The sequence below is a fragment of the Ovis aries genome, chromosome 1, assembly GCF_016772045.2.
Source record: "Ovis aries strain OAR_USU_Benz2616 breed Rambouillet chromosome 1, ARS-UI_Ramb_v3.0, whole genome shotgun sequence".
NCBI lineage: Eukaryota > Metazoa > Chordata > Mammalia > Artiodactyla > Bovidae > Ovis > Ovis aries.
In genome coordinates, this window is record NC_056054.1 from 15,209,097 (window position 1) to 15,235,598 (window position 26,502).

At 45.1% G+C, this 26,502-nt stretch overlaps 1 protein-coding gene and 1 long non-coding RNA gene across 9 annotated transcripts in view; one reads left to right on the plus strand and one right to left on the minus strand.

The window, feature by feature from the left end:
- Window positions 1–10,628: 10,628 nt before the first annotated feature.
- LOC132657607 (uncharacterized) lies at window positions 10,629–17,464 on the minus strand. Of its 2 annotated transcripts, none has more exons than XR_009596015.1 (2): window positions 15,667–17,464; window positions 10,629–14,837 (listed from the first exon to the last, which is right to left on the minus strand). It is a non-coding gene; the product is annotated as an uncharacterized LOC132657607 (long non-coding RNA). The 2 variants fall into 2 exon arrangements; XR_009596016.1 differs by having other exon boundaries at window positions 10,629–14,864.
- NFYC (nuclear transcription factor Y subunit gamma) overlaps window positions 17,064–26,502 on the plus strand; it is a 64,645-nt gene continuing 55,206 nt past the window's right edge. For 6 of the 7 annotated variants that reach the window (XM_060396187.1, XM_060396726.1, XM_042246334.2 and 3 more), the window contains exon 1: window positions 17,064–17,230. The gene's annotated coding sequence lies outside the window, so the exon portion shown is untranslated. Of the gene's footprint in view, window positions 17,270–26,502 lie in introns of all 7 variants that reach the window. The other variant, XM_042246403.2, reaches the window with a different exon arrangement.

Here is a 26,502-nt window from a genome sequence, read left to right on the forward strand (position 1 = left end):
AAGTCAACAAAACTTCAATCAAATTTGAAGAAAGAAAACCCTTTTTATCAATTCATTCAACAAATATTGAGCAAGCCTTTGTTACCTGTCGAGTCCTGAGGACACAATGGGAAGGACATAGAATTTCAAGCCGTTTGGGGTGGCAGACATCAGTCCAATGATTGCAAGCTGGGATATGAGTCAGAGGAAGGCCTGACCTAGAAAGCGAGGTCCCAGAATGTTCCCCACGGTATCCATCCAAAGTTTGAATAGCAGTCAACCAGATCAAAGAGTCAAGTATGGGGTAAGAGTTGATGCAAAACCCTTGAAAGTGCTTCTCTGAGCCTCAGTTTTCTCATCTGTGTAAGAAGATTAACTGAGTCACTGTGCGTAAAGTCCTCAGAACAGGTCCTAGGATATAATAAATTTCCATACATGTTAACTATAATAACAATATGAGTTATTATTATTATTTAAATGGAGAGCCATTGGAAATATATCAGTAAAGAATTACATGAAACTAGCACCCCAGTCCTCTTGCCTGGAAAATCCCATGGACGGAGGAGCCTGGTAGGCTGCAGTCCATGGGGTCGCTAAGAGTCAGACACGACTGAGCGACTTCACTTTCACTTTTCACTTTCATGCATTGGAGAAGGAAATGGCAACCCACTCCAGTATTCTTGCCTGGAGAATCCTAGGGACAGGGGAGCCTGATTGGCTGCTGTCTGTGGGGTCGCACGGAGTTGGACACGAGTGAAGTGACTTAGTAGCAGCAGCAGCACTTTTTAAAGATCATTCTGGCTGTAGGAAGCATGGGTTGGAACAAGGAAATAACAGATTTGGAGGGTTTAATTAGGAGATTTTAACAGGGGTCCATTGAGAGCTATGGGGCATTTAAACTAAGGCAGCAGAGGGGACTTGGAGAGGTTCTATGATTTGGGCGGTAGAAACTGCTGACCTTGGTCTTTGATTGGTGATGGGTGGCAAGGGCCCTCCCCAGACTGTGGCCCTGGAAGCAGGGGACGCTGGTGACGTCCTTTACCAGGTGGGGGAGGCTGGGGGGGACCAGGTCGGGGAGATGCTGAGTCCAGGTCTGGACGCGTTCAGATCCAGGTACATTGGAGTATCCTAAATGAGGAGCTGCAGAAGCATCTGGTTAGGTCTGGAGTTCAGACGAGAAATTGTGGCGGGAGACATAAGATTGAAATTGTTGGCATATACGTGAATATTGTACCACAATCAACCCATCTGGAAAAGGTGGGAGGAAGGAGATAAATAAATGAGTTTTAAGCTTTCTCCCGGTTCCAACACATGTAGGATTCCTAATGCTGAGGTTGGTAGTACTCCAGAGACAAAGAGAAAATGGCCTGAACTTGGCAGAGGCCCCTGGGAGGCTGTTTGTTATTCTTTCATCTGACTGTTACTGAGCAGCTACTATGAGCCACATGCTCCGCTGGAGATGGAAGGGTCAGAAGACCCAACCCCTGTCCTCAGGGAATTCACAGCCTAGTGTGGAAACAGAAAGGCCAAGAGCAATTCCAAAATAGGAACCCAAGTACCCTAAGGCAAGCCTGGGAGACCTAAGGATGCTTCCTGGAGGAAGTGATATCCAAGACAAGAGTGGAAGGTGAGCAGAAGAAAGGTGTGTGGGGAATCCAGGCAGAGAGGGTTGTTCACGTGGTTATTTTAAAGGTTCTCATTCCTCTTGGGTTTTCCACTTTGGACTCTATCGATGTGCCCTGAGAGTCCATTTCAGATGCTGAAAACGAGACACTACTGCTTGCGTCTCTTAGGCTGTGTTGAATTCACCTTCTTCTCCTGGATCCTTCTCTTCAAAACTCTTCCTGCCCAAACTCCACCCTCTCTGCCAGGTCCAGATGAGGGTGGGGCAAGAGAGGTGCCCAGGGTGCAAATTTAGGGAGGCACTCGTTCTTAGGGGCGTGCAACCTGCTTCCAGCCCTGCACCCTGATCAAACAGGTGCTGTTCACACTGTGGATCCTTCTGTTTACAGTGACTCTCCCCCCACCCCCTGAATAGTCATTGGAAGGACTGATGCTGAAGTTGAAGCTCCAATACTTTGGCCACCTGATGCCAAGAGCTGATTCATTGGAAAAGACTCTGATGCTGAGAAAGATTGAAGGCAGGAGGAGAAGGAGGCAGCAGAGGACAAGATGGTTAGATAGCATCACTGACTCTATGGACGTGAATCTGAGCACAATCCAGGAGACAGTGAAGGACAGGGAAGCCTGGCATGCAGTCCATGGGGTTGCAAAGAGTCAGATGTGACTTGGTGAGTGAACAACAGCAACCTCCCCGCCCCACCCTACTCCAAGGCTCAGTTCCGATATCAACTCCTCCTGGACGTTTCCTGCTCTCCACAGTCCTCCCCCTGCCTCCTCCCTAGTCCAAGGTGGTCCTCTGTGCTCAAACAGCATGGTGACGACCGCACAACACAGTGGTTGCCAGAGCAGGCTTCGGCATCAGAGTCCTGCTGTGCTGTTTATTATCTGCGAACTACTGTCTGAGCCTGTTTTCATGCGTGTCAAATGTGGTACCAACTTCACAGGGGAGCTGTAAGGATTAAATGAGAAAAATGTTTGTAAAGTGATCAGGAGTGATTGGTACAGGGAACTCAGTAAGTGTTCGTTTTTATAACTTTGTTTATATTTCCTTCTAAAGCACTCCTATACTTAGAGATATAATCTAATTATTTTCCTGTCTTTGTCTTCACTATATCATAAGTTCCTCGGGGCAGGGAAGAAGAGTAGGAGGGAGAGCTGAAGGAGGAAGAAGACCTTCCTGGATGACATTTAGCAGGAATGAAGGCTTATCTGTGACATAACTCAAGGAAAGAAATGACAAATCCTCTGGGAAAAGTTCTGGGCAGGAAATCTGGAGCCTTGGGCTCGAGTCACATGGTTCCAGGGATGGCACGGTGCCTGCCAGACTCACGTCCACGTTGAAGAAAGGCTGCCCAGACCACAAACCCGGTTGGGGCTCTGGTTTAGACCATATGGTCCCTCCGGCCTCTAGAGGTAGCAGATGGGGGCCAGCCCTGAGCCAAGGGTTACCATCTCATGTATTAGCTGGTGACCTTTAAATAATAGCCCAGCACAGCCATCTGAGACAGGCCAGTTAGAGGCTCTCTTGAACCAAGGAACAGAAAGAAATTGTCAGGTGACAGAGGGAGGTGAGGTAGGGAGGTCAGGCTCCAGCGAAGCCCTGAGCGGAGATGAAGAGCAGGGACCAGCAGTGAGCAGCAGCCTGGCTGGAGGGAGGGAGGAGCAGGACTGTGCCGAGACTGGGAGTCTCGGACTCCCAGTGACTACTAGGACTTACTGTGAGCAGTAAGTCCTAGATTGGATGCCAGCCCTTGAGAGAAGCTCCTTGACATGTGAGCCAGAGGGGGCAGTTTACTGTTTCTGGCCACTTGATGAGTCTGACTCTACTTATCTTGGCAAGTCTCTGCTCCTCAGTAGGCCTCAGTTGGCCTAGACCATCCTTAAGGTCCTCCCAGATGGATGTTCCCTTTGAACATAACATGGAATGGTTTTTAGGTTGTGGACCACTGAGTTCAGCATTAGTTAAGCATGCCCATGATACCCTAGGTCCCTAGAGAGCTTCAGTTCAGTTCAGTTCAGTCGGTCAGTTGTGTCCGACTCTGTGACCCCATGAACCGCAGCACTCCAGGCCTCCATGTCCATCACCAACTCCCAGAGTCCACCTAAACCCATGTCCATTGAGTCAGTGATGCCATCCAAACATCTCATCCTCTGCCGTCCCCTTCTCCTCCTGCCCTCAATCTTTCCCAGCATCTTAGTGGCTGGTTAAGGAGCCTGGAGGAGGAACCCAGCACACACCTGGCTTTGAATCTGAACCTCTCCCTTCCGTCGCATCCTTTGTTGGATCACAGAAGTGAGGAATGAGGCTGGGTGTTTCCCCAGTGTCTTTTGGCTGCTGAATGCCCTACCTGTCTCCGGAACACTTTCCTGGACCTGTGTCAGCATTCAGAGGATTTCAGTGCCAGACCTGCGCCAAAGAAAGTACCACTCCAGGAAGAATTTGAACAAAGAAAGTTTCCTTTTTTGGTGTTAAGATTTCCTGCCTTCCAGCTGTTTGGCTTTTAGCCTGTGCCCTGCCTTCATCCCTCTACGCTAACGACTATGTTGATAATAACACTTTCTTGCCTTTTTATGGGACTTTGTACTTTTCAGGGCCTTTTCATGCTTGTTATCTTATTTGATACAGAAGCGCAGGGAGGATGGGCAAGAAGGAGGGACAGAAGGTAACACCTATCATTTCTCCCATGCCACCTATCCCCTTAACACAATGTATTTTAAAAGAATTTAGAAAAATTATCCCTTTGTTCTTTTTAATTTTGTTTCTGCCACGCTGCCCAGCTCGTGGGACCAGGGATCAAACCCACGCCCCCTGCAGCGGAAGCTTGGAGTCCTAACCAGTGGACTGCCCTTTCTGCTCTTCAACAAACAGGTGGAAACGTTGAGATTGAACTTGATTTGCCCAAGATCACAGAGCAAATTAGTGGCTGACTGGGTTTAGGAGGTTTCCAGTCATGGATCATACCTGAGTGGGATTTACCCAACACCATCTTGCAAGACGCTACTGGCCATGGCAAGGTGCCTCTGAGAAAAGTGGTGTTTTGGGCATGGCTACTCCTTTGAGGCTTCTAGGAGTCATCCACAATCTTACTTCTCCAGGCCCTCGAGAGACTTGGCTACCCCCCACCTCCCCCCCGCCCCCACCGGAGGTCTGGATAGCAACAGGAACCCACAGAAGTAAAGGTAAGACAAAAGGATTCAGTAACAGTTCCTCTGGTATCAGTCAGGATAAATGCCATTGGAAGAGTCTGTTTTCTTGTTTTGATTGCAGAGCACTTGGGGAAGGTTAAGACAGGAAACATTGGGAACTGCGGGTTTATCCCTCCATCATCTCCTCTGGAAAAGAGGATGCAGAGGTGATGGTTCCTACCCCTCCTCCCTTTCGAAACCCTCGTTGGCAGCCAGGGCACGCCCTTCTCCAACCTGTCCGTGTTGGGCCCCCTACCAACTATGCTTGTTTTCTGTTCCCACCTCATCATTCCAGAGCCCATCCCTTCCAGCCACAGCATGGATTCAAGTTATCTTGGGAGGCAGGCAGTAAGTTCTCCATCACACAGTTCTGATAGGGAAAGATGAGGAAGCAAACGGAGCGTGGGACTTTCTCTGTGCTCTCTCAAGTGTCCCCCGTGCTCCTGTCCCAGTGCCCCAGCAGGGGGCTTAATGTGCTTCTCTGTGGCATCACCCAGCTCAACATCTGCAAACAGCACACCTGGGAAATTGATCATGGCAGTCAGCTTAATGGCCAGGGCAATACCATGCCGGTCTGGACAAGAAAACAGAAAAGGTGCTTGGAATTTCAAACAGAGGTAGTTTATTTCAAAAAACTGGTTGGCTAGAGGGAGCAAAAGGGCAAGGTGGAGAAGACCAGAGATTAGTAGCTGCAGGAAGCTTCTACTACCCCTAGATCTGGAGGGTCAACTGGAAGGGTGCTACCAGAGCCAGAAGTGCTACTGATGCTACTGGGTCATTGCTTTTGAAATGATGCTGCCGGCAGAACTGCCAGGGGTCACTGGAGCCTAGAGCCACCTCTCCAGTACCACTGATACTTTTGGAAATACTGAAGGTCTCTGAACCCATAATCACCAGCTGCTGCCAGAGTCTCCAGTGGATACAAAGAGAAAATATTCACATCTCCTCCAGCCATCCCATCTCCAGCCATTCAGTTTCCCACCTGTACTTCCCACTGACTGAATCTGACAGGAAGTCAGCTAGCAAGAGAAGACTGGGAAATGTAGTTTTGGGGGCCCTTCAGGGCCTGGCACTCTTCAGTACAAAGAAGAACATGGAAGAGTCTAGACCGGAGCTCAGAGCAAACAGGCAAATGGCCAGCACAAATGCTATTGAAACTCACACCTAACTTTGGCACCTAAAGGGACACGTGTATGGGATATCAGTTGATTATCTCATTTCTCCATTTCCCCTTTTCCAACAGCCCCTGATTTCCTTTTCAGGATCCAAGTATTTCCAGGAAGCTGACGCTTATCAGGGAAAAGGAGGGCTGAGCTGGTCAATCCTACTGGCCAGAATGACTGGTTCAGGGTGGTTGTATGAACTCAGCCTGTCCAATCACAGTGAATCTCAGGATTTTCTTCTCAGGAGGAAAGAGTATCCCTGAAGGCTAGGAGACTAATGTTTAGGTACATATGGAAGCCACATGCTTAGGGCGCTCTGGCATACTTGATCAAGCTCATGCACCTTAGGGTGCCAATTGCTGGTCACAAAAAAGACCAATTTACAAGCATCATGGAAAATTCTGGAAGGGAAAGGAAGTTCTAGGAATCAGCTATTCTTCTCATGGTCTCATCCTGGAACAGTGGCTTTAAAATATGTTTTACTGAACCCTCAATAAGAAATAAATTTTATAGTATACATGTATTACTAGCTGGATATATAACTGAAACAGAAGTTTCACAATAGTTTCCACAGTATTTACCCTTGCTATGTGTAATTAATTCAAATTTTCAATTCTATGCTATTCTTTTTTTTTTTTTAATAAAGCTGGTTGCAAACTTCTAAGTGGGTTTATGATCTACTAATAAGCTAGGACCTGCAATTTGGAAAACATTGTCCTAGACTATGCCATCATCAATTGCTGCAAAATTTGACTTTTCATTTTAAGCATCCTGACCTTTACTAACTTTCCTGCCTCTGTACCCATATTCTCTTTCTTTGCTCTGAAGGAAAGCACACAATGCCCTAGCTCAGAGGCCAAGCTCTCGCCCATCTGTGCCGAGGACCCCAAAATCTTACCTCTGCAGATCTTTTCTCTCTCTTTCACTGTCAGTTTCTGCCTGTCTACTAGAAAATGCATAGTTTACAAAATTGCTCTGGAGTTTTCCTTCTTAAAACTAAAACAAAGTGAAAGTGAAAGTGAAGTAGCTCAGCCATGTCCGACTCTTTGCCACCCCATGGACTGTAGCCTACCAGGCTCCTCCATCCATGGAATTTTCTAGACAAGAATACTGGAGTGGGTTGCCATTTCCTTCTCCAGGAGATCTTCCGGACCCAGGGGTTGAACCCAGATCTCCCTCATTGTAGGCAGACACTTTACCATCTAAGCCACCAGGGAAGATAAAACAAACCAACAAATAAAAACTCCCCTTGATCCCATTTCAACTTCTACTTCCTTGAGTAAAAGCAGAGTAGATGTGGTTGAATGGGACATAAAACAAAAGGGTGGCCTAGAGGTGAACTCAGTAGAAGGGGTTGCCAAGAAGCAAGCATCGGGTGTTCCAGGGAGAAAGGCATCATAATTTCTGTAAGCATATAGAAATCAGAAGTGAATTCTGACCCCAGAACTGCCTTCCTTAATTTCTTCTTTGGACACTTCTGCTTCCTACTTCCCAAATCTTTGCTGTTGGAGCTTGGACCCTGGAATCAGGGAAGCTCAGGTTCAACCCCAGCTGTGCTGTTTCTAAACTGGCTAACCATGAATAAGTCACATCTCCTCTTTGAGTTTCCTCATCTGTGAAATTAGTCTAATAAGATCTATCTTATTGAGTGGGATAAAGATTATATGAAATCAATATAGTTTAGCTCCTATTAACTTCCCTGGTGGTTCAGACGGTAAAGCGTCTGCCTACAACGCGGGAGACTCGGGTTTGATCCCTGCATTGGGAAGATCCCCTGGAGAAGGAAATGGCAACCCACTCGAGTACTCTTGCCTAGAAAATCCCATGGACAGAGGAGCCTGGTAGGCTACAGTCCATGGGGTCACAAAGAGTTGGACACAACTGAGCGACTTCACTCACTTAGCTCCTCTTATCATCAAAGCTTTCCCTGATCATTATGCAAAACCTCACTCCCCCACTAATAATCATTACCCTTGTGACCACTTGTTGAGCAATCCCTCTGTGCCAGGTGATATGCTAGGGACCATACAAACAGGGTTTCCCTGCCATGAAGGTTTCCCTGGCACCTTCTCATTGCAGAGATTTCTCTTTTTGATCATTTAACATTTTTAGAGTGAATACCATGCACCAAGGAGTGACTGGCTTACTTGCATTCATTCTAACAGATGTTAATTAAACACCTATTATTGTGTCTGGAACTTACTAGGTGTTGGGAATACCAAGATGAACTTGGCTCTGAACCCTGAAGGGTTCACAATCTAGTTACACAGTAAGTGCTATGTCATGAGGATATTTTATGAGATGTTCTTTCCTTCTAGTTTCTTGGTCTATGCAACCCTATCTTTGGCTCCAGACCCTTGGCTGACTGTTTCTGACTGTGTTTTTCTGGCTTGATCTTGGAGCCCTACCTTCAGGACATTCCTTTGGGTTCTCAGCTCCCCTCATGGCCATCAGGATTAAAATTAAATTATTTTGTTCCCTGTCTTTCCCTTCCTGGGATCCCCTTCCAGAGGAAAGATACTTAACAGATGTCCAGAAGACAGGAAAATTGCTGGTCTGGCTCTAGCCCCATCACACTTTGAATACTTCTGTCTTAATTCACTCCATCTCCTCATTGTTAAACCCAGCTGACTTTTTGTCCCTTTGCAATCTTTTGCCCCTTTCTCACTTTTTGGTATCACGTATTATTCACTATCCTTTGCATCTTTCACTTCTATAGCTCAGAGGGGTTAAGGAATCTGTTCAATTTTTAAGAAGTAGTGTTGAGACTTGAACCTAGATCTGACTGACTCCAAAGCACATGCAATATGCTTTCTTCCCAAACAGACTGGCAGTGTGGTCTGACCTGTCCAATACGTAGTCATTAACTACACAGTTTTTCAAATTTAAATTAAAATAAAATGAAGCAAAAAATTCAGTTGCTCGGTTGCATCCATTGTCAAGGGCTGAACTGCCACTTGTGGCTGATGGTTATTACACTGAACAGCAGAGATATAAAACACCTCCATCATTGCAGAAGGTTCTACTGGATAGCGTTGGTTTAGATAAAGAGCAGGACAGCATTGGATTAGACGGTGTTCTGTCCTCAGACCCCTTCTCTTTATCCTTTCCCTCTTATTTATTCTCAAGGAGTGGGCACCCCTTGTTTGGTCTGCCCAACTCCCTACTCCAGCTTTTCCTCCCTACTTGATATCACACCATATTCACAGCCTTACAGTGGCTACAGCCATATTTACACGTGACCCTGTGCCCACAGTGATGTTGATTGGTTCAGGGGTAAACATCTGGCTAAAACTAGTCCAAGCAACAGCTCTTTCTCCCAGGAATTTGAAATTGAGCCTCAAATCTAATCACCTGACTGATCTCTTAAATGAGGTACCCTGGGATCCAGAGGTGACCACATTTTCTTTGATTTGGATTGGTAAAACCAGTCTTTAGGGAGATAAATAACAAAACTATTATACATATTGGGGAGGGTTGGATCTTGGAGCTCAAAGGATGTCAGGCCTCTGTGTCCTTCTCTTTCTCTGAGATCTGCCTTCCTCTGTGATGCCTTTGTGCTCAGGCAGGCTCTTCCTGTAAAGCAGAAGTGGTAGCCACCCACAGATCTTTATGACTCAAGACCTACAGAAGAAAAGTCTTGTCTGTCTATATTCTGCATCTTTAGGAAGGCTTTGCTTAGCTTGGTTTGAGTCCAGTGCTCAGCTGTTCAGAAACTGTGATCTGTCTTAACAAGGGCTCCTAGAAAATAAAACCTGAAGAAGGGATCAAGTGCTAAAGCTTTATATGGGATGCACAATGCTAGGGCAGTGAGGATGAGGGGACAGGGAAGCAGGAAAAGATGGCAAGCAATGCAAGGAAATGTTTCTTGCTACTTCTTTACAATGAACTGTAAAGAGACACATCTGGTCTCTGGACAGGTCTACCTACTTAGACGTGCAGAAAGCCTTCAGACTGTTTGTACAGAGAAACTATACCTTCAAACAGTCCATCAGAGGAAGGGAGGGAGAGTAAATTGTTCCTTCATTCATCACAGTTGGCCCTGAAGTGAAAGTTGCTTAGTCGTGTCCGACTCTTTGCAACCCTATGGACTATACAATCCATGGAATTCTCCAGGCCAGAATACTGGAGTGGGTAGTTGTTCCCTTCTCCAGGGGATCTTCCCAACCCAGGGATCAAACCCAGCTCTCTCATATTGCAGGTGGATTCTTTACCAGCTGAGCCACCAGGAAAGCCTATAGTTGGCCCCATGGGCAGTTAAGTCTCTGGTGCAGGTTCTATCTCCTGTATATCACCGACCCCTTCAGCAGCTGCTTAGGAGCCCAGATCTCTTGCTCTGTGAGGTGGTGGGTCCTCAGGGTCTGGAAAGTGCGAGAGAAGCCAGACTATCCATGCTTGCAACTCGCTGGCTTCAGCCAGTGGAACTGTGAGGCCTCACTCAGAGCTGGTCAGCCATGTCTGTGATTGAGGTGGACCAAGCATCTAATGATCTGGGAGCCAAATGATGCAGAGAGACTCTGAGGAGGCCCTGGGCCAAGGTGTGGGGCTCAGGATGATTGGTCAGGGTGGGTCACACACTTACCCCTACGGCTGATGGGATACAGAGGAGATGCTGTGAGCTCATCCTCCCTCCCCTCCGTCAGTTCAGCTCCTCAGAAAACAGACCTCAAGACAGGGTTAAATGCAAGAAATTCAATATGGAAAACACCTGTGAGAGACAATGGGGGGCCAGACCTGAGAGAGACTGGGAGAGGACCACTCAACAGGTCTGACCCTAAGTGAAGAAGAGAGAAGGCAGGAGTCCTAGGTGGAAGCACCTTAGACTGCAGTGCAGCTTCAAGGAACGTTTGTGAGGTCACTGAGGAGTCCTTGAGCCAAAGTTGTCCATCAGAAGACCGTCACTTATCCTAGGCAGGTGCCTGTCCAAAAATCCCAGCTGTGCTCAGTCAGTGGCCAGCTTGTGGGAAGTGAGGCCTGGGGGTGAAGGGCAATGGATCTCAGAGCGCAGCATGGATTTCAGGGCTCAGCAGCTGGGCTGCAAATACAGTGTCATTACCATTGGAAAGGGCAAGGGTACTGAGCAGGCAAGACAACAAGTGTCCATCCCAGAGCTCACAATGTCCCACTTGCCACGCTCTGGAGAAGTCCGGAAATCTTCATCTGGAGACCACCCTACTCCCAGGGGTGAAGCCGGGGGTCATACCATACACCTTCATGTCTCTTGCTCCTCACCTCTGCAGCAGCAGGTCAACAATCAAGTGCTTCAGTCCTCTGTGGGCAGCATCACCTCTGCATTTCTATCTTCCACCCTCCATTCTCACTGCTACTGATGTGCTCAGGCTCCTGTTAGATCTCGTCCTGTGTGGAAGTCTCCAACTGGTCATTCTGAAACCCCACTCCATCCCGTTACCTCTGCCAGATAGCCATTTTGTGTGTGTGTCTTGGTAGTGCTGGGTCTTCGTTGCTGAGCGCAGGCTTTCTCCAGTTGCGGTGAGCCAGGGCGACTCTTGGTTGCAGCGCTGGGCTTCTCATTGCGACGGCTTCTCTTATTGCGGAGCACAGGCTCTAGGTGCCAGGGCTTCGGGAGTGGCAGCTCACGGGCTTAGTTGCTCCGCAGCATGTGGAATCTTCCTGCAGCAGGGATCAAACCTGTGTCCCCAGAATTGGGAGGCAGATTCCTGTCCACAGGCACCACTAAGGAAGCCCCGTGTAGTGGTTAAACACAGTTTTGACCATGTCATTCCCATCTGTAAAAACTTCTATCACTGGGAATGTAAAATGGTACAGCCGCTGTGGAAAACAGTATGGTGGTCCCTCAAAAAATTAAACATAGAATTACCATCTGATCCAGCAATTTCACTTCTGGGTATGTACCCCCAAGAGTCGAAAGCAGGAACTCAAACAGATATTTGAACACCAATGTTCATAGCAGCATTATTTGCCATAGTCAAAAGACAGAAACAACCCAAATTCCGTTGCCGGATGAATTTATAAGCAAAATACGTTATATACACTTAATGGAGTACTATATTCAGCCATAACTAGAGATGAAAGTTTGCCTGAAAGGCTGTTCGACAAGAGGGCCCAGTCCTCCTGAGGTCTCTCGGGGGTTCAGGTCCACATCTTTAAGCGGTGTGGGCAGGAACAGCATTCAGGGGCAGAATGGCAGGGCCTGAGTCCAGGGGCGCTCTTTGGGCTGATGGCTGCTGGTTCTGAAGGTGTCCTTGCCCTGAGGCCTTCACGTTGGGCTGCTGAGGGGAGCAAAAAACACAGCAGTGAGACGTAGCGCAAGGCCCCTGGTGGCGGGACCCTTGTCCTGTGTGCCTTTGCACCTTCCTCAAGTATGTGTGTTTTCTCTACCCTCTTCTTCCTCCCTCCAAAAAAGAAAGTTTAATATGTGCTATATGACATGGATGAAACTTGAACACATTACTATAAGTGAAACATGCCAGACACAAAAGGAAAATATTGTATCGGGTTGGCCAAAAAGTTTGTTTGGGTTTCTCTGTAATGTCTTGTGGAAAAGCCTGAATGAATTTGTTGGCCAGCCCAATATAATTCCACTTATATAATATACTTGGAATAGTCAAATTTAAAAGGAGAAAAGAAAACAGGGGTTCCTAGGAGCTGAGGGTGGGGAGGACGGGGAGTTATCATTTAACAGGCACAGAGTTTCAGCATGGGATGATGAAAATCCTGGTGGCAGATAGTGGCGATGGTTGCACAATGATGTGAACGTACTTAATGCCAATAAACTGTTCTCTTAAGTTATTAAAATGGAAAAATTAAATAAAAACAATAAGACTTCCACCACTGTCTCCTTAGCAGAAAAAAACAAAACAAAACAAAACAAAACCCAACAGCCTTAATCTGACCAAAATGTATTTTTCCAGATGATGCTTTTTCCCTTTTCATCATCTTCTATGTTTCCTCCATCAACCCCCTGCTTCCTATACGTACTCTAGTGGCCGCCTATACATGGCATGCTCTTTCCATAATTTTACACATTTTAAAAATGTCACATCCTCACAAATCTTCCCTGAATTCTTCCCATTCTTTCATGCTAAGTGGAAGTAATCTCTTCCTTTCTGAACTCCCACAACATGTCAATTATATCTTTCCTTAGCACTTACTGCTCTTCTTTGAGATCAAAGATGCCATACAATGAGACAGAGGGGTGCAGCTTAAGGTATTCTAGAGAGGTCCCTCTACAGTTTTAACACTAGGGAATCTACCATCATCTCAGAACTGGGCCTTGGTCTTGCCATCTCAGAAGCCAGGTTTTAATAGTAAGCACAGAGTGGAACCATCTCCCAGGAGGGCTCTTATATTCTCTCAGTTCACAAAAATGGATAGTTACATATACCTGGATCTGGTAGATTAACTTACAATGAAAAATGCAATTATCAAGAGAACTGGGATCCTCTAGGTGGTAGATCACTAAATTCTGTCCCAGAGGCAGGACATTTGCTGGGTGAGCACAGAATCACACCAGGAAGGCATATTGATCTTAAGAAGCATTTCTTGGCTGAGGCACCCAGAGATAATTCACCCACTGTAGGGATGACACAGACAAGAAAATCTTAATGCCTAGGCCAGTCTGACTGAGACAGGGCTTAGAGGGGCAACGTTAATGCTCGTCTCTGCCTTGTTTTCAGTTGTCATGTCTGATTAAGCCCTTTAGTTCACAGAATCTCTCTCCAAATAGGATACAGAACTATTATTTGACAGAACAGTCTCCAAATATGGTACAGAATGGTTGGCTGACAAGATTGATTAGGGTTCTATTAAACTGCAATCATATCTGCCTTGAGATTCCTCTCATATGAACTGATCAGCGTTTGGTTTATTTTTGATTATGTCTGTAGATAAGCTCTCGGCTTACCCGTGTGTGTGCATGTGATGTGTGTGTGCACTCTGTCATGTCCCACTGTTTGCACCCCGTGTACTGTGGCCCGCCAGGTTCCTCTACCATTTCCCAGGCAAGAATACTGGAGCGGTTGCCATTTACTCCTCCAGGGGATCTTTCACACTCCAAAGTAAGTAAATGTCACTCAGTCGTGTCCGACTCTTTGTGACCCCACTGACTGTAGCCTACCAGGTTCCTCTGTCCGTGGGATTTTCCAGGCAACAATACTGCAGTGGGTTGCCATTTCCTTCTCCAGGAGATCTTCCCGACCCAGGGATCAAACCCAGGTCTCCTGCGTTGTAGGCAGACACTTTACTGTCTGAGCCACCGGGGAAGTCAGGATCAAACCTAAGTCTCTTGAATCTCCTGCACTGGCAGGTGGATTCTTACCGCGAGTCACCTGGGTTTCAGAGCTGTGTTTGCCAGTTTAGGCTAGCTAAATTATGCTGCAATAACAAACAACTAAAACAATCTCAGTAGCTTATAACAAAGGTTCATTTCTTACTCACATTACATGTCCTGTGTGTCAACTGGGGCTCTGCACAGCTTCATTCTGGGACCAAACCTGGAAAAGTAGCCCTATTTGAAATGTGATCCTCTCATGATTGAGAAAAAAATATGGTGGAATCATGAGACGGCTCATACATTTCTGCTCAGAAGTGGATCAGGCTATTTCTACTCACATTTCCCTGACGAAAACAAAGTCAAGCTTGACGACATTAGGGTGAGAAGTACAACCTTCTAGGAACAAGCCAGATAGGGAGGGTTTAGTTTATTTGTTTATTGGCTGTGCTGGGTCTTCTTGGCTGCACAAGGGCTTTCTTCATCTGTGGCAAGCAGGGGCTACTCTCTAGCTGCGGTTTATCAGCGTCTCATTGTGGTGGCTTCTCTTCTTGTGAAGCACGGGCTCATTAGTTGTGGCTTAGTTGCTCCACGGCATGTGGGATCTTCCCAGATCAGGGATGGAATCGAGTCCCCTGCATTGACAGGCAGATTCTCAACTGCTGGAGCACCAGTGAAGTCCCGAGGGAGAGTTTTAGCAAAGGAGGGGCAGAGAATATTGACCACAGTCTACAGCAAGGACTACTACTCAGGCTGTATGTATGTGTGACTGTTACCAGTTATAAATATTAACTGTTAAAATACTGAAAGACTTTTGTGCTAGTTGGTAAATAGCTCCAGTTCCAAGTCTCCTGACATCTCCTCCCCTGGGACCTACTACCCACAAACTGGCAACTGAAAGCTTAACATAGGAGGTATCTCCAGGACCCTTCCTGGACTTCACACCTGGTAGATCAGTGCTTGAACACTTGCTGTTGTTTTATGTTTACCATCATCCTTGGATAATTTCTTCCACTATGTACATTTTTATTAGTTTAATTCTGAGGGCAACCTGATTTCCATGCTCCCAGAGGGAAACTGACTACAGTCCCTATATACCGTCAATGTTTGCTTAGTCACTAAAGTGAAGTGGTTGCTCAGTAGTGTCCAACTCTTTGGGACCCCATGGACTGTGGCCCACCAGGCTCCTCGGTCCATGGGATTTCCCAGGCAAGAATACTGGAGTAGGTTGCCATGCTCTCTCCCAGGGGATCTTACCCACCCAGGGATCAAAGCCATGACTCCTGCATAGGCAGCGGACTCTTTACTGCTGAGCCACTAGGGAAGCCCATCTGCTGCCAATACTTAAATATAATAATAATAACTAATACTACTAATTTATTTTGTCCCTGCACATTTTTACTTCTCTTTCATAAGCATAGTATATGTAAAAATTGCTCAATAAATATTTGTAAAAAGACTTACCTAGCTTTTCCCCATTGCTGCTGCTGCTAAATCACTTCAGTCATGTCCGACTCTGTGCGACCCCATGGACTGCAGCCCACCAGGCTCCTCCGCCCATGGGATTTTCCAGGCAAGAATACTGGAGTGGAGTGCCATAGCCTTCTCCATTTCCCCATTAGCTAAGCTTATTTATCTCAACATACTATTTCTTGAGTCTGTTTTTAATTTTTATGCCATTTCTCATGTCTGAAAACATCATTATCACTACTTTGAAATTCTTTTGCAAAGCACTCTCCCTTAAACTGTTTCATTCAATATCCCTGACACTCTGAGGTAGGAATTAGATCACTTTACAGATGAAGAAATCAACAAGACTTAGTGAACTTAAGTGTCTTGTAACTAGTCAGGTTTTATTTATTCATCAAATATTTATTGAATGCATGAAGTGAGATTTATTAAGGCTGGATTTGAAAACAATTTTCCTGAATTCAAGTCAAGGATTTATTCCATTATTCTCAACAACTTTATCACTAGGGTCATAAACTCAAAGGAAGGAAATAATAATAGTGTATTGATTTTATTGTTGAGAACCCCTGCAAAACAAGTCTCAGAAAAGTCATCTGTAAACTTCAAGGTAAACACCAGCAAAAGCAGTCTTATTTGTGCTTGCAACCTAGTGCACAGTTTCATTGTGGATGATTCTACTCAATATATATTAGATGTATTTATATACAGATTTGACTATTCAAACCGAGTCTCGCCATTAACTAGCTGCGGAGCCTTAAGTTGCTTAACATTTTGGCGCTTCAACTTCATCACCAGTAAAACAGAAATAATGCTAATGCCTTCGGACTAAGTAGTTGTGGAGATTAAAGCGGTAAAGCATGAAAACGAGTGCTGGTTGCAGTTCAGTTTCCAACTGCTTTTAAAGAAGTTTTAATTCTGCAGTCAAGTGACAAAAACAATGTGCATATAGACGTAAAGTTACAAGGTGACCATTCTAGGAAAGTGCTGTTCTTTATTCTGAAGTGTATCTTTACAGTTTTAAATCCCCTTTTACGGTACTGGCAGCTGTCTTCTTTAACAGCGCACTTAATCTGGCATTCCTCATGCCGCCCTCCATCCTCCAGCTGTTACTTCCTTAAAAAACAAACAAACCCACGTAAAACTATCTATTCTCCTAAAACTCAAAAGCACGCGGACCATAGCAAAGGTCCACAAAGGCTGAATACGCTATCTAGGACCCCGCTAGACACCTCTGGACTCTAAAGGGGGCGGGGTCAGATGGCTCAAGGCTCACCAAGTCGTCGCCCCTTCTCAATTCTCGCGAGACTTCAAGCGACTAAGCTTCTGCGCATTAAAGACACTCGGAGCCAAGGCGCCAAGGGAGGGGGAGGGGAAGCGGGGGGAGACAGTGCAAACGGCGTGGCCGCCATCTTGTTTGTACCCCGGCTTAGCGCGCGCTCCGTTCTCCGTGACGCACGCTTCCCCCTCCCCTCCGTCGTGCCCAGGCCTCTGCATTGCCCGACTCCGCCGGAGCGCGGGGGCGGCTCCTGCTCTTCCCTGGACTTCTGAGCCGAGGCGTGTGAGTGTGCGGGAGCGTCCGCGGGAGGGAGGGGGAGAGGTGAGCGGCAGTCGCGGGGGGAGGGGCGGCGCTTCCCGCCCTCGGCGGAGACCTCACTTCCCTCGCGTGGCTGCTGCTGTAGTTCGGTCCGGCCTGCCCACCGCCATGTTGTGTTCTCCCTGGCCCGTCGCTGTCGCCGCCGTCGCGCTCGCGGGGTCCGTGCGCCTTGTCGGCCCGGCTCGCGGGCTTTCTCCCATTGGCGGAAGGCGACGGCGGGGGGGGGCTCGCTCGTGATTGGTCGGTGGCGGGGAGGCCGAGGACCTGGCACGTTATTGGTCGCGCTGGCTCCGGCCTAGGGGTTGTCAGGGAATCAGAGGCTGTGGGGATGCACGCGTCTTGGTCTCGGGCTGCCGGGCGATGACCACTTACAGCGCCGGCGTGGGGTGGAAGTTGGGGGCGAGCCTAGAGGCCTTAAGCCGGGAGAGAGGGTGATGGTCTGGCAGGTACTTCAGGAGTATCCTATGCGTGGCTGGGAGTGGGAGGCACTCCAAATTCCAGAGGTGCTCGTTCCGTGTAACGAGCATGGTCTGGGATGGGGGCGTTTAAGCCCACAAGGGTGCCAGGCTTGGAAACGCTGAAACCTGAGTTACAGGTTGAGAGGATCTTTGAGATCCAGCGGTGCTAGACTTGGAGTATATAACACAGGGAATGACCCTGATGTCCACACATGCCAAATCTGAGAGCATAGTATAGAAAGAGAGGGCATCAGGGCCCTAGAGACATATCCGATGAACAATAGGATCAGATCAGGAATTTTGCTAGCGAGTGCCAGTGCTGAAACACAGGTTTTGGTGAAACCCTGGAGCCCGTAGTTACCAGATTAGGGCTGTGGTTATGGTGTGAGGAAGAAGTAAACAAATACAGGCTGAGAGGGAGGCAATCTATTGGATAGGTGTGCTTGTTCTTAATAACAGAATGCCCAGCCTAGGGGGGCACAGCATTTAATAGTGACAGATCTTTAGGAGTGAAAAAGTGGAAGCATTTGGGGAAACTTTCAGATTTGGGAATTATATTGAGAGAGTAGTCACAGATGAGGGGTCTCAGGACCATGCTGCTAGTTTTAGGTGTTCTATAGGAAGTTTTGTGGCTTAGATGGTAAAGAATCTGCCCGCAGTAGGGAGACCCAAGTTCAATCCCTGGGTTGGGAAGATCCCCTGTAGAAGGGAATGGCAACCCACTCCAGTAGAGGAGCTTGGTGGGCTACAGTCCATGGGATCACAGAGTCCGTGCAACTGAGTGACTAACACACCCATGTAGTTTTACTGCTCTAGGAAAGTTACAGATCAGGGCTCAGTTTCCAAGTTTCCAAAGCTACTCTTTCTAGCAAACATCAGATACTTGGCAGTTGTTTGTTTGAAAGGATGTTGTTAGGTTCCTCTTTAGTGGAGGAGCGCTTGACAGATCCTGGATCTTGGCACATTTATTTCCTTTTATATATGTCTAAAAAGCACACCCACCCTCATACACACTAAAGGAAAATTTTTTTCCTAAGCAGCCTGGAGTGAAAATAAGCTAGTGCATAGCATCTTGCATCTTGTCTTATGTAACGGTTTGTCAACTCTGTGGTTCATGTTTCAAAAAGCTTTTTTTTAATTTTAATTGAGAGTTGTTAAGAGTCAGCTTGTTAGGGGGTACATTCCTTTTTCTTTGAATTGTAGTAACGTGGATTGTATTACGTTTGCTCCTCCTGACGTTTGGAGATCATGGAAATACATTTGTTAAACCTGTGTTTTTCTAATCCGTTTTTCCTTGTCTATTTTAGATGGTTCTTTCAACTTTAGATAGATATTACATTTCCATTTTCAAGACACTCCTGTGACTTTCACATTTCTCAGTTTTATGCTAATGCAACTAAAATTTCAAGACAGAAGGGAAAAGTAGTAGAGGAAGGGGATTGACATTTTGGAGTACATTTAACACATTTCCTGTTAGGTAGACATCCTCATATTGCAGATGAGAAAGTTGAAGATCAGAGAGGTTAAGTAGCTTTTCCAGTGTTGCTCAGTGGTTGAGCTGGGATTAAAATTCAAGTTGCCTGATGTCAAAGCTTGTAGTTTTATCTGCTGTGTCTTGCTATCAGCATAAACCTGACTTGTCAAAACTCTCAGGTGGTTTTACATTTCACAGTGGATCATTTTTCCTTGACTTATGGATGTTAGGGATGTATTGAGTGGGAGAATTTGAGTAAGAAATTGTGTTTATTTGAATAATTACAATAAGAGTTTGTTGTACTGTTCAGACCACAGAATGATAACCATATAGAATATTGTTTCTTCAACTAGGTGTTTAAATTGTATCCCTTGGTTTCTATTGTGAAGGGAGAGATTAACATAGTAAACTGCTGGTGTTTTTCTGAACCCAGGTAGGTGATAGGGAAAATATGTGCAGAGAGTTTAAAAATCTGCATTCTTTAAAACCAGGCTTCAAAATATTGTTGCCATAGACTTTCTATATATGGAAATGATTACTGCCGAGCAGTGAGGAACTAGCAAGTACATAGCGTAAAGAGCTCGCTGGGGAACTTTTTCCAACATCACCATTCTTTAGCACATTTGTCTCCAAACACCGGGACCTATCAAAAAACCTAGTGCCTTCTTCAGACTGGGGTGATTGTAGGATATGCTTATCCTCAATGACATGTAAATTAAAACTGGATACAACAGAATATTTGCAATTCCAAGTTTTCGAGGAAACATTTAACTTCAGGTTTCAAGTGAATTGGAAGTCTTATGTAATTAGGTGAGGGTCCCCTCCCTCATGCTTGTAATGACACTGCAGTGTGGAAGATGAGTGTCAAAAGTATGAGGGCAAATAGGACGCCATGCATTTTGTACATTGGTCATCTCAGCTTCATTTGGCTTAGTCATTAAGTTAAAGATGAAGACTGTTAAGACATCCATAAGCTAGTTTCTTTTTTAGCAAATCTGAACAAGACAGGCATATACATATATCATTTTTATTCAGCAAGCATTTCTTGGTGGTAGCTCTTCAGCACCAGTATACCTTTCTGCGTTAGCCTCCATATATTCTACATTGTGTGTGTGTGTGTGTGCATGCGTGCACACGCATGCTGTGTCACTTCAGTTGTGTTTGACTCTTTGAGACCCTATGGACTGTAGCCCGCCAGGCTCCTGTCTATGTGATTCTCCAGGCAAGAATACTGGAGGGGGTTGCCATGCCCTCCAGGGGATCTTCCTGACCCTGGGATCGAACCTGCCTCTCAGGTCTCCTGTATTGGGAGGCCGGTTCTTTACCACTAGCGCCACCTGGGAAGCCCTACGTTCTCCATTAACCCATGGCCAATCGCCGGGCCTTGTTATCATTTGGAATTAATTACCCTAGAAATCCTGAACTCCCAGGAGGTCTGAGTTTATAATAAAACCTTGTGAACATCAGCTTTGTTTCTAAGCAGAAATCCTACTAATACTTGGTGTGTATGTGTGTTAGTCGCTCAGTCGTATCCGACTCTTTGTGACCCCATGGACTGTAGCCTGCCAGGCCCCTGTGTCCTTGGAATTCTCTAGGCAAGAGTACTGGAGTGGGTTGCCATTTCCTTCTCCAGGAATACTTTGTAGACTCATTCTGTGTCATTTTATTTAATCCTTACGACAAATAATCATTACCTTATTTGCTTACATATTTCCCATTTGGTCAAAACTGATTCATCGTACTAGAAAAGCTTCAAGATTTCTTACCCCATTAACACAGAAGTGGAGTCAAAGTGAAATGTGGGGCTGAGGTAGGAGGTGGGCTCCAGGAAATGCAAAGAGGAGGCTGAAAATGAAAGTCACAGAGTCGTGTCCCACTCTTTGTGATCCAGTGGACTGTAGCCCACCAGGGTCCTCTATCCTTGGAATTCTCCAGGCAAGAGTACTGGAGTGGGTTGCCATTTCCTTCTCCAGGGTAAGAGGAGGCTGGATGATTGTAAATGTCCAAACTGGAGCCCGTCTATCTCTCACTTCAGGGCTATAGTGTGTGCTCTGTGCTTAGTTGCTCAGTCATGGCCAACTCTGCGACCCCAGGGACTGTAGCCCACCAGACTTTGTTGTCCATGGGATTCTCCAGGCAAAAATATGGAAGTGGGTTGCTATTCTCTTCTCCAGGGGATCTTCCCAACCCAGGGATCAAACTTGGGTCTCCTGCATAGCGGGCAGATTCTTTACCATCTGAGCCACCAGATAAGCCATGGTCAGTGTCTTTTGAGGCAGTTTTGAAATTTCTTAGTTCAGAGGTACTGAGCCACTAAAGCCATATGAATAAAATTCAAGAATGTCATGGTTATTGCCTTTTATTGAGTGCTTACATTGACCCAACAAGGGTATAGATAATATGTTTTATCCTCACATAGTATGAAATAGGTACTTTTACTACCCTGATTTTTACATAAGGAAACAGAAGGGTTGAATAATTTGCTCAAGATCACATAGCAAGTAAGTGGCAGAGACCAGATTAAGTCTGTAACTTTTTTTTAAAATTGAAACTGTTTTTTCAAAATTATTTATTTTTGTTGCTGTGAGAGGGCTTCTGTCCGGTGGCAGTAGCAGGCTCTGGGTACGCAGGCTCAGTAGTTTGCGGCTTGTGGCTCCAGAGCACAGGCTCAGTGGTTTCAGTAGCTGTGGTGCAGGGGCGGAGGTGACCCATGGCATGTGGAATCTTCCCAGACCAGGGATCAAACCCATCGGACTCTTTGCCACTGGACCACCAGGGAAGTCCTAGTCTGTAACTCTTAATTCTTACACAATTTGTGGCGCCCTTACTCTTAGAAAGTGTTCTCTTGACTCCTTAGAATATTAGGGGAAAAAGAAAAACTGTTGCATTTTAGCTCAGAAAGTGGCCTTTGGTTCTTTCAGGCACACCCCTTTGTACTAAAGTCCTGAAAAGTGTGGTGACCTTGATAAGGTCACTTCTGTGCCAGGGTAGAGCCAAGCCTCCTAGTCACTGGATTCCCAGGCCAGTGCTTATTCTGCTGGACAGCATTCCCTTTCCTGTGGAAGCACTGATTTGATGGCAGAGATGACGCTTAAGGAACCTATTGTATTTTGACAAGTGTGCCTCAGTCACAGGAGGGAGAGTAGCAGAGAACATTGTTAAGGTCACAGACGACCTTCTTGAGGTTCATTCCAGCCTCAGGCATACAACCTAAGAACATTCCTTAGCCAGCAAGTTGTTCTTTTCCATTCTATTTCTTGTGCCCAAAGCAAACTGTTTGTGAGTTATCTGATGTCTTACAGTCTCTTCATTTTGTTTGTTTGGTTTTGCTTGCATGCACTGTGACTAGTTAGGAAGGCTACAAGGTCATTTTAGTGTTTTCCCACAGAGACTCAAAACACCTAACATAACATTAATAGATTAATTGTAGGAGGAAGTGGATTTAAAATATTTTGGCCAAAGAGTGCCTTTGGGAGGGGCCACTGTAGCTGCTGACCTTGGCGTCAGACCTAGGAAAGAATTCTCTGTGACATGTTTACCCTCTGTGGAGCTAGGGGTCAGATTCTTAACCTGTCTGAGCCTTAGTTTCTTCCTATGTAAAGTAGTGGTTAATAATAACACCTGTCTTAAAGTACTTAATGAAAAATGAATACAGTAGCATATGGTAGGTGCCTGTCACTGAATGGGCCTTAATAAGGGAGAGAACACAGCACTTTCTTTTGAGAATAGCGTAAAATCTGCCTGACAGCCAATTAGAAAGAACTTCCTTGATGAGGAGGCTTTGTAATTATCCACTCTTTTATGTACAGTAGGATTTCTACATGGTGTGGAGGTGGGGCAACCATTTGACATGAAAGAAATACTCTGATTTAGTTGTGCCATTGTGATTTAGGAGCTGATTTCTAGTGGACCTCTGTGAGGTCAGTATTACTTACGAATGCCCAAAGTTGTAGGATCATTTGTTTCAGTGTTAAAGTGAAATCACTCAGTTGTTGTGTCCGACTCTGCGACCCCGTGGGCTGTAGCCTACCAGGCTACTCTGTCCATGGAATTCTCCAGGCAAGAGTACTGGAGTGGGTTGCCATTTTCTTCTCCAGGGGATCTTCCCGACCCAGGGATCGAACCCAGGTCTCCCACCTTGCAGGCAGACGCTTTACTCTCTGAGCCACCAGGGAAGCCTGTTTCAGTGTTAGGTTGTCTCCTAATCCCCTCTGTTAACCCCCAGGTGCTGAGTGGTCGTGGTTCTTATGAGAAGAAAATGTCTTCACATTTGCCAAAGAGTAATGGTTGTTAAAATCAGAATAACCAGTTTTATCATTATGTCCAGAAAGAGACTTGCATTATATTCATTTAAAATTTTTTCTGATTGTAGAAATAGTTGAAGTAGGATTGTCAGCTTGATTTGTAGTCACCTGGATAACATTTTCTTTAAAGTAAGCAGAAAGACAACATTGTAGAATGGTCCAAAAAAAAAATCTCCCTGCCTGCAGAAATTTTTGCCAGGTTGCAAAATTTGCTGCACCCTTTCTATAGTTCAGTCACTCAGTCATGTCTGACACTGTGACCCCATGGACTGCAGCACTCCAGGCTTCCCTGTCCATCACCAGCTCCCGGAGCTTGCTCAAACTCATGTCCATCAAGTCGGTGAGACCATCCAACCATCTCATCCTCTGTTGTCCCCTTCTCCTCCTGCCTTCAGTCTTTCCCAGCATCAGGGTCTTTTCCAGTGAGTTGGTTCTTCGCATCAGGTGGCCAAAGTATTGAAGTTTCAGCTTCAGGATCAGTACTTTCAATGAATATTCAGGACTGATTTCCTTTAGGATGGACTGGTTGGATCTCCTTGCAGTCCAAGGGACTCTCAAGAGTCTTCTCCAACACCACAGTTCAAAAGCACCAATTCTTCGGCGCTCAGCTTTCTTTACTTCTCCATGTTTACTTCTGCATTTATCCTTTCCACACTTCTCCATGTTTTAGCTGTGATGCTCCTGATGGCAGTAAGGCTATCATTTTCAGCGTGGGAGTTGTATTTTCCATTTTGGTTTAAGTTCTTACTTGTCTGCAGGTTTCATTTAAGTCCATTGTACTTTCTTTTATACAGTGAGCACTTTCTCATGGATAAACTTAAGGTGCAATTTAGAGAGAGGGACTAGTCTAACCTTTGCATTTGAATGTTTCCAGTAGAAAAGGTTTAAATTAAGGTTCAAATCTCCATGTTCAAGGCACATAAGATATCCTATTTGAATGAACACCTTCCATTTAAAATCGACAGTATAGTATAAATCAGATTCAAGAATTATTCTTAAACACATTCATGAATATAAGCTAAAATAGTGATCTTGAGCAGTGCTTCAATAAGTGCTTCAGTGACTCACAGGAAATTATACTGGAGTATAGAGTATTTTATATCTTATCATTGGCTTACATTTGTTAGAGTTACTGAGGGTTTTCAGAGTCCCTAATTACTGTTAACCCTGTCCTCAGGAGCTGTAAATTTTCCATTCATTTGTCTGAATGAAGTGGGATTCTTTGCCTAGTATTAAGAAAACATATCCCCTCACCAGTGGCATGATCTGTTCATTTAAAAAGAAAAAAGAAAGTACATGCTATCTGCACAATTGAACATTTTTGTGTTTCTTAACTCTCTCAAAAATTATTATTGTACCCTGAAGGTAAGTAGCTTAGAATTTGCTCATTATCAAATGACAAAGTTGGGGCCTATTTAAGAAGCAAAGCATACTTGGTTGGCAGTTATTTGAGAGGCAGAGGATTGCTATTTATGGTGATATTTAGTGTCATTGTCATGAAAAAGGGAAATGCCATAATGTGTGTAAAACTCCCAACCGTTTTGGAAGGTGGTCAGAATAGACTTGCCTGTAGTCTTCTTTTCATTCCACTAAAATTTGTAAGTTGGCCTAGAGCAGCATTTCCCAAGATGTTCCATTGAACATTAGTTCTTACACAATGCTAGTAAGTACCTTTGAGGGTGAAAAAAGGATCTTTGACGAAATAATGGCCAAAGGCATTTCTTTTCTATATAATTAGTATTGAGAATGTTTGTGTTCATGTACAGCCCTTCAAGAGAAAGAATATAAGTATGCAGCGTTTCTCGAACTTACTGGGCCATGGAACCCTGTTTGTGAGAGTGCTTGATCAGCATTTCATGGTATGATTGGTGTGGAGTAGAGCCCAGTTGAGCAGTTCTGGTATAAAGAGTTTATGAATAAAAACTGAATCCTTTGTCTAGGCTAGCTGGGCCAGTAGTGGGAAAGGACTTCTCTGAGAACATATATGTTTCCAAACTAACATAGACTCTTAGGGATTATGTGATTTCAAAGAGCATCTGGTCCCATTGCCAGCAGCAGTATTAACAGAGGCAGTCTCCATCTTGGAGCACTTCCTGTTCATCAGGCACTGGGTTGTTATTCTACATGTTTCATTAACCACTGGTCTCTCTAGAATAGTTTACCATCCATTGGTCTTCATTTATGCTTTGGAGAATATAATTTATTTTTATAAAACAAATAATTGAGAATTTATAATCCACTAATGGTCTCATCTGTTAGATTTATTTTATTCATTTATTTATTGAGCAGCCATTTACTGAGCGCCAGCACCATGTTCGTTATTCTAATGATGTTACCATTGCTCAGAATGTTTCTGGGACTTCTTTGGAGATTATCTTCAGAACATCTGTCAGATTTTTTGAAAAATGTGTTGACATACTTTTTTTTTTTTTAACTTGAAGGTGGTTTTGATTTGGAAAATAACTAATAGTGTTTCAGGACCAAGTCAGGTGAAAAATAAGGGTCCGAAGTTACAGTCTGGCAGCCCTCAATTTTCTTTGATCTGCTTATAATTTTAAACTTGAAAATGTGAAGATTTATCATTTAAAACAATCTGGTTTCCTTTTTCTTTTTTTCTAAACCAAACAATAATACTCCTTATGAAGTCGTTCCGAGGGTTCTGGAAGAGATAATGAGGGTAGTGACCCAAGGAATGGGCATAATGGATGTTCTCTGTGATGCTATTTACAACATTTTAAAATTGAAGATTTTCCTGGTGGTCCAGTGGTTAAGAATAAAATTGAAGACATTGAGATTATTCATTAGTATGAGACTCATTAAAAATTGCATCCATTCAGTGGAATGTCATTCACTTATTATAAGGGATGTAGGTCTTTATTTGATAGGGGAAATTATTCGCATTATTTAAGTGATTACAAAACAGTTTATAGTATTTTTGTATGGTATTATCTAATTTGGGGGAACTAACTTAACCTCATATCTCATTTATATAAGAAAAGC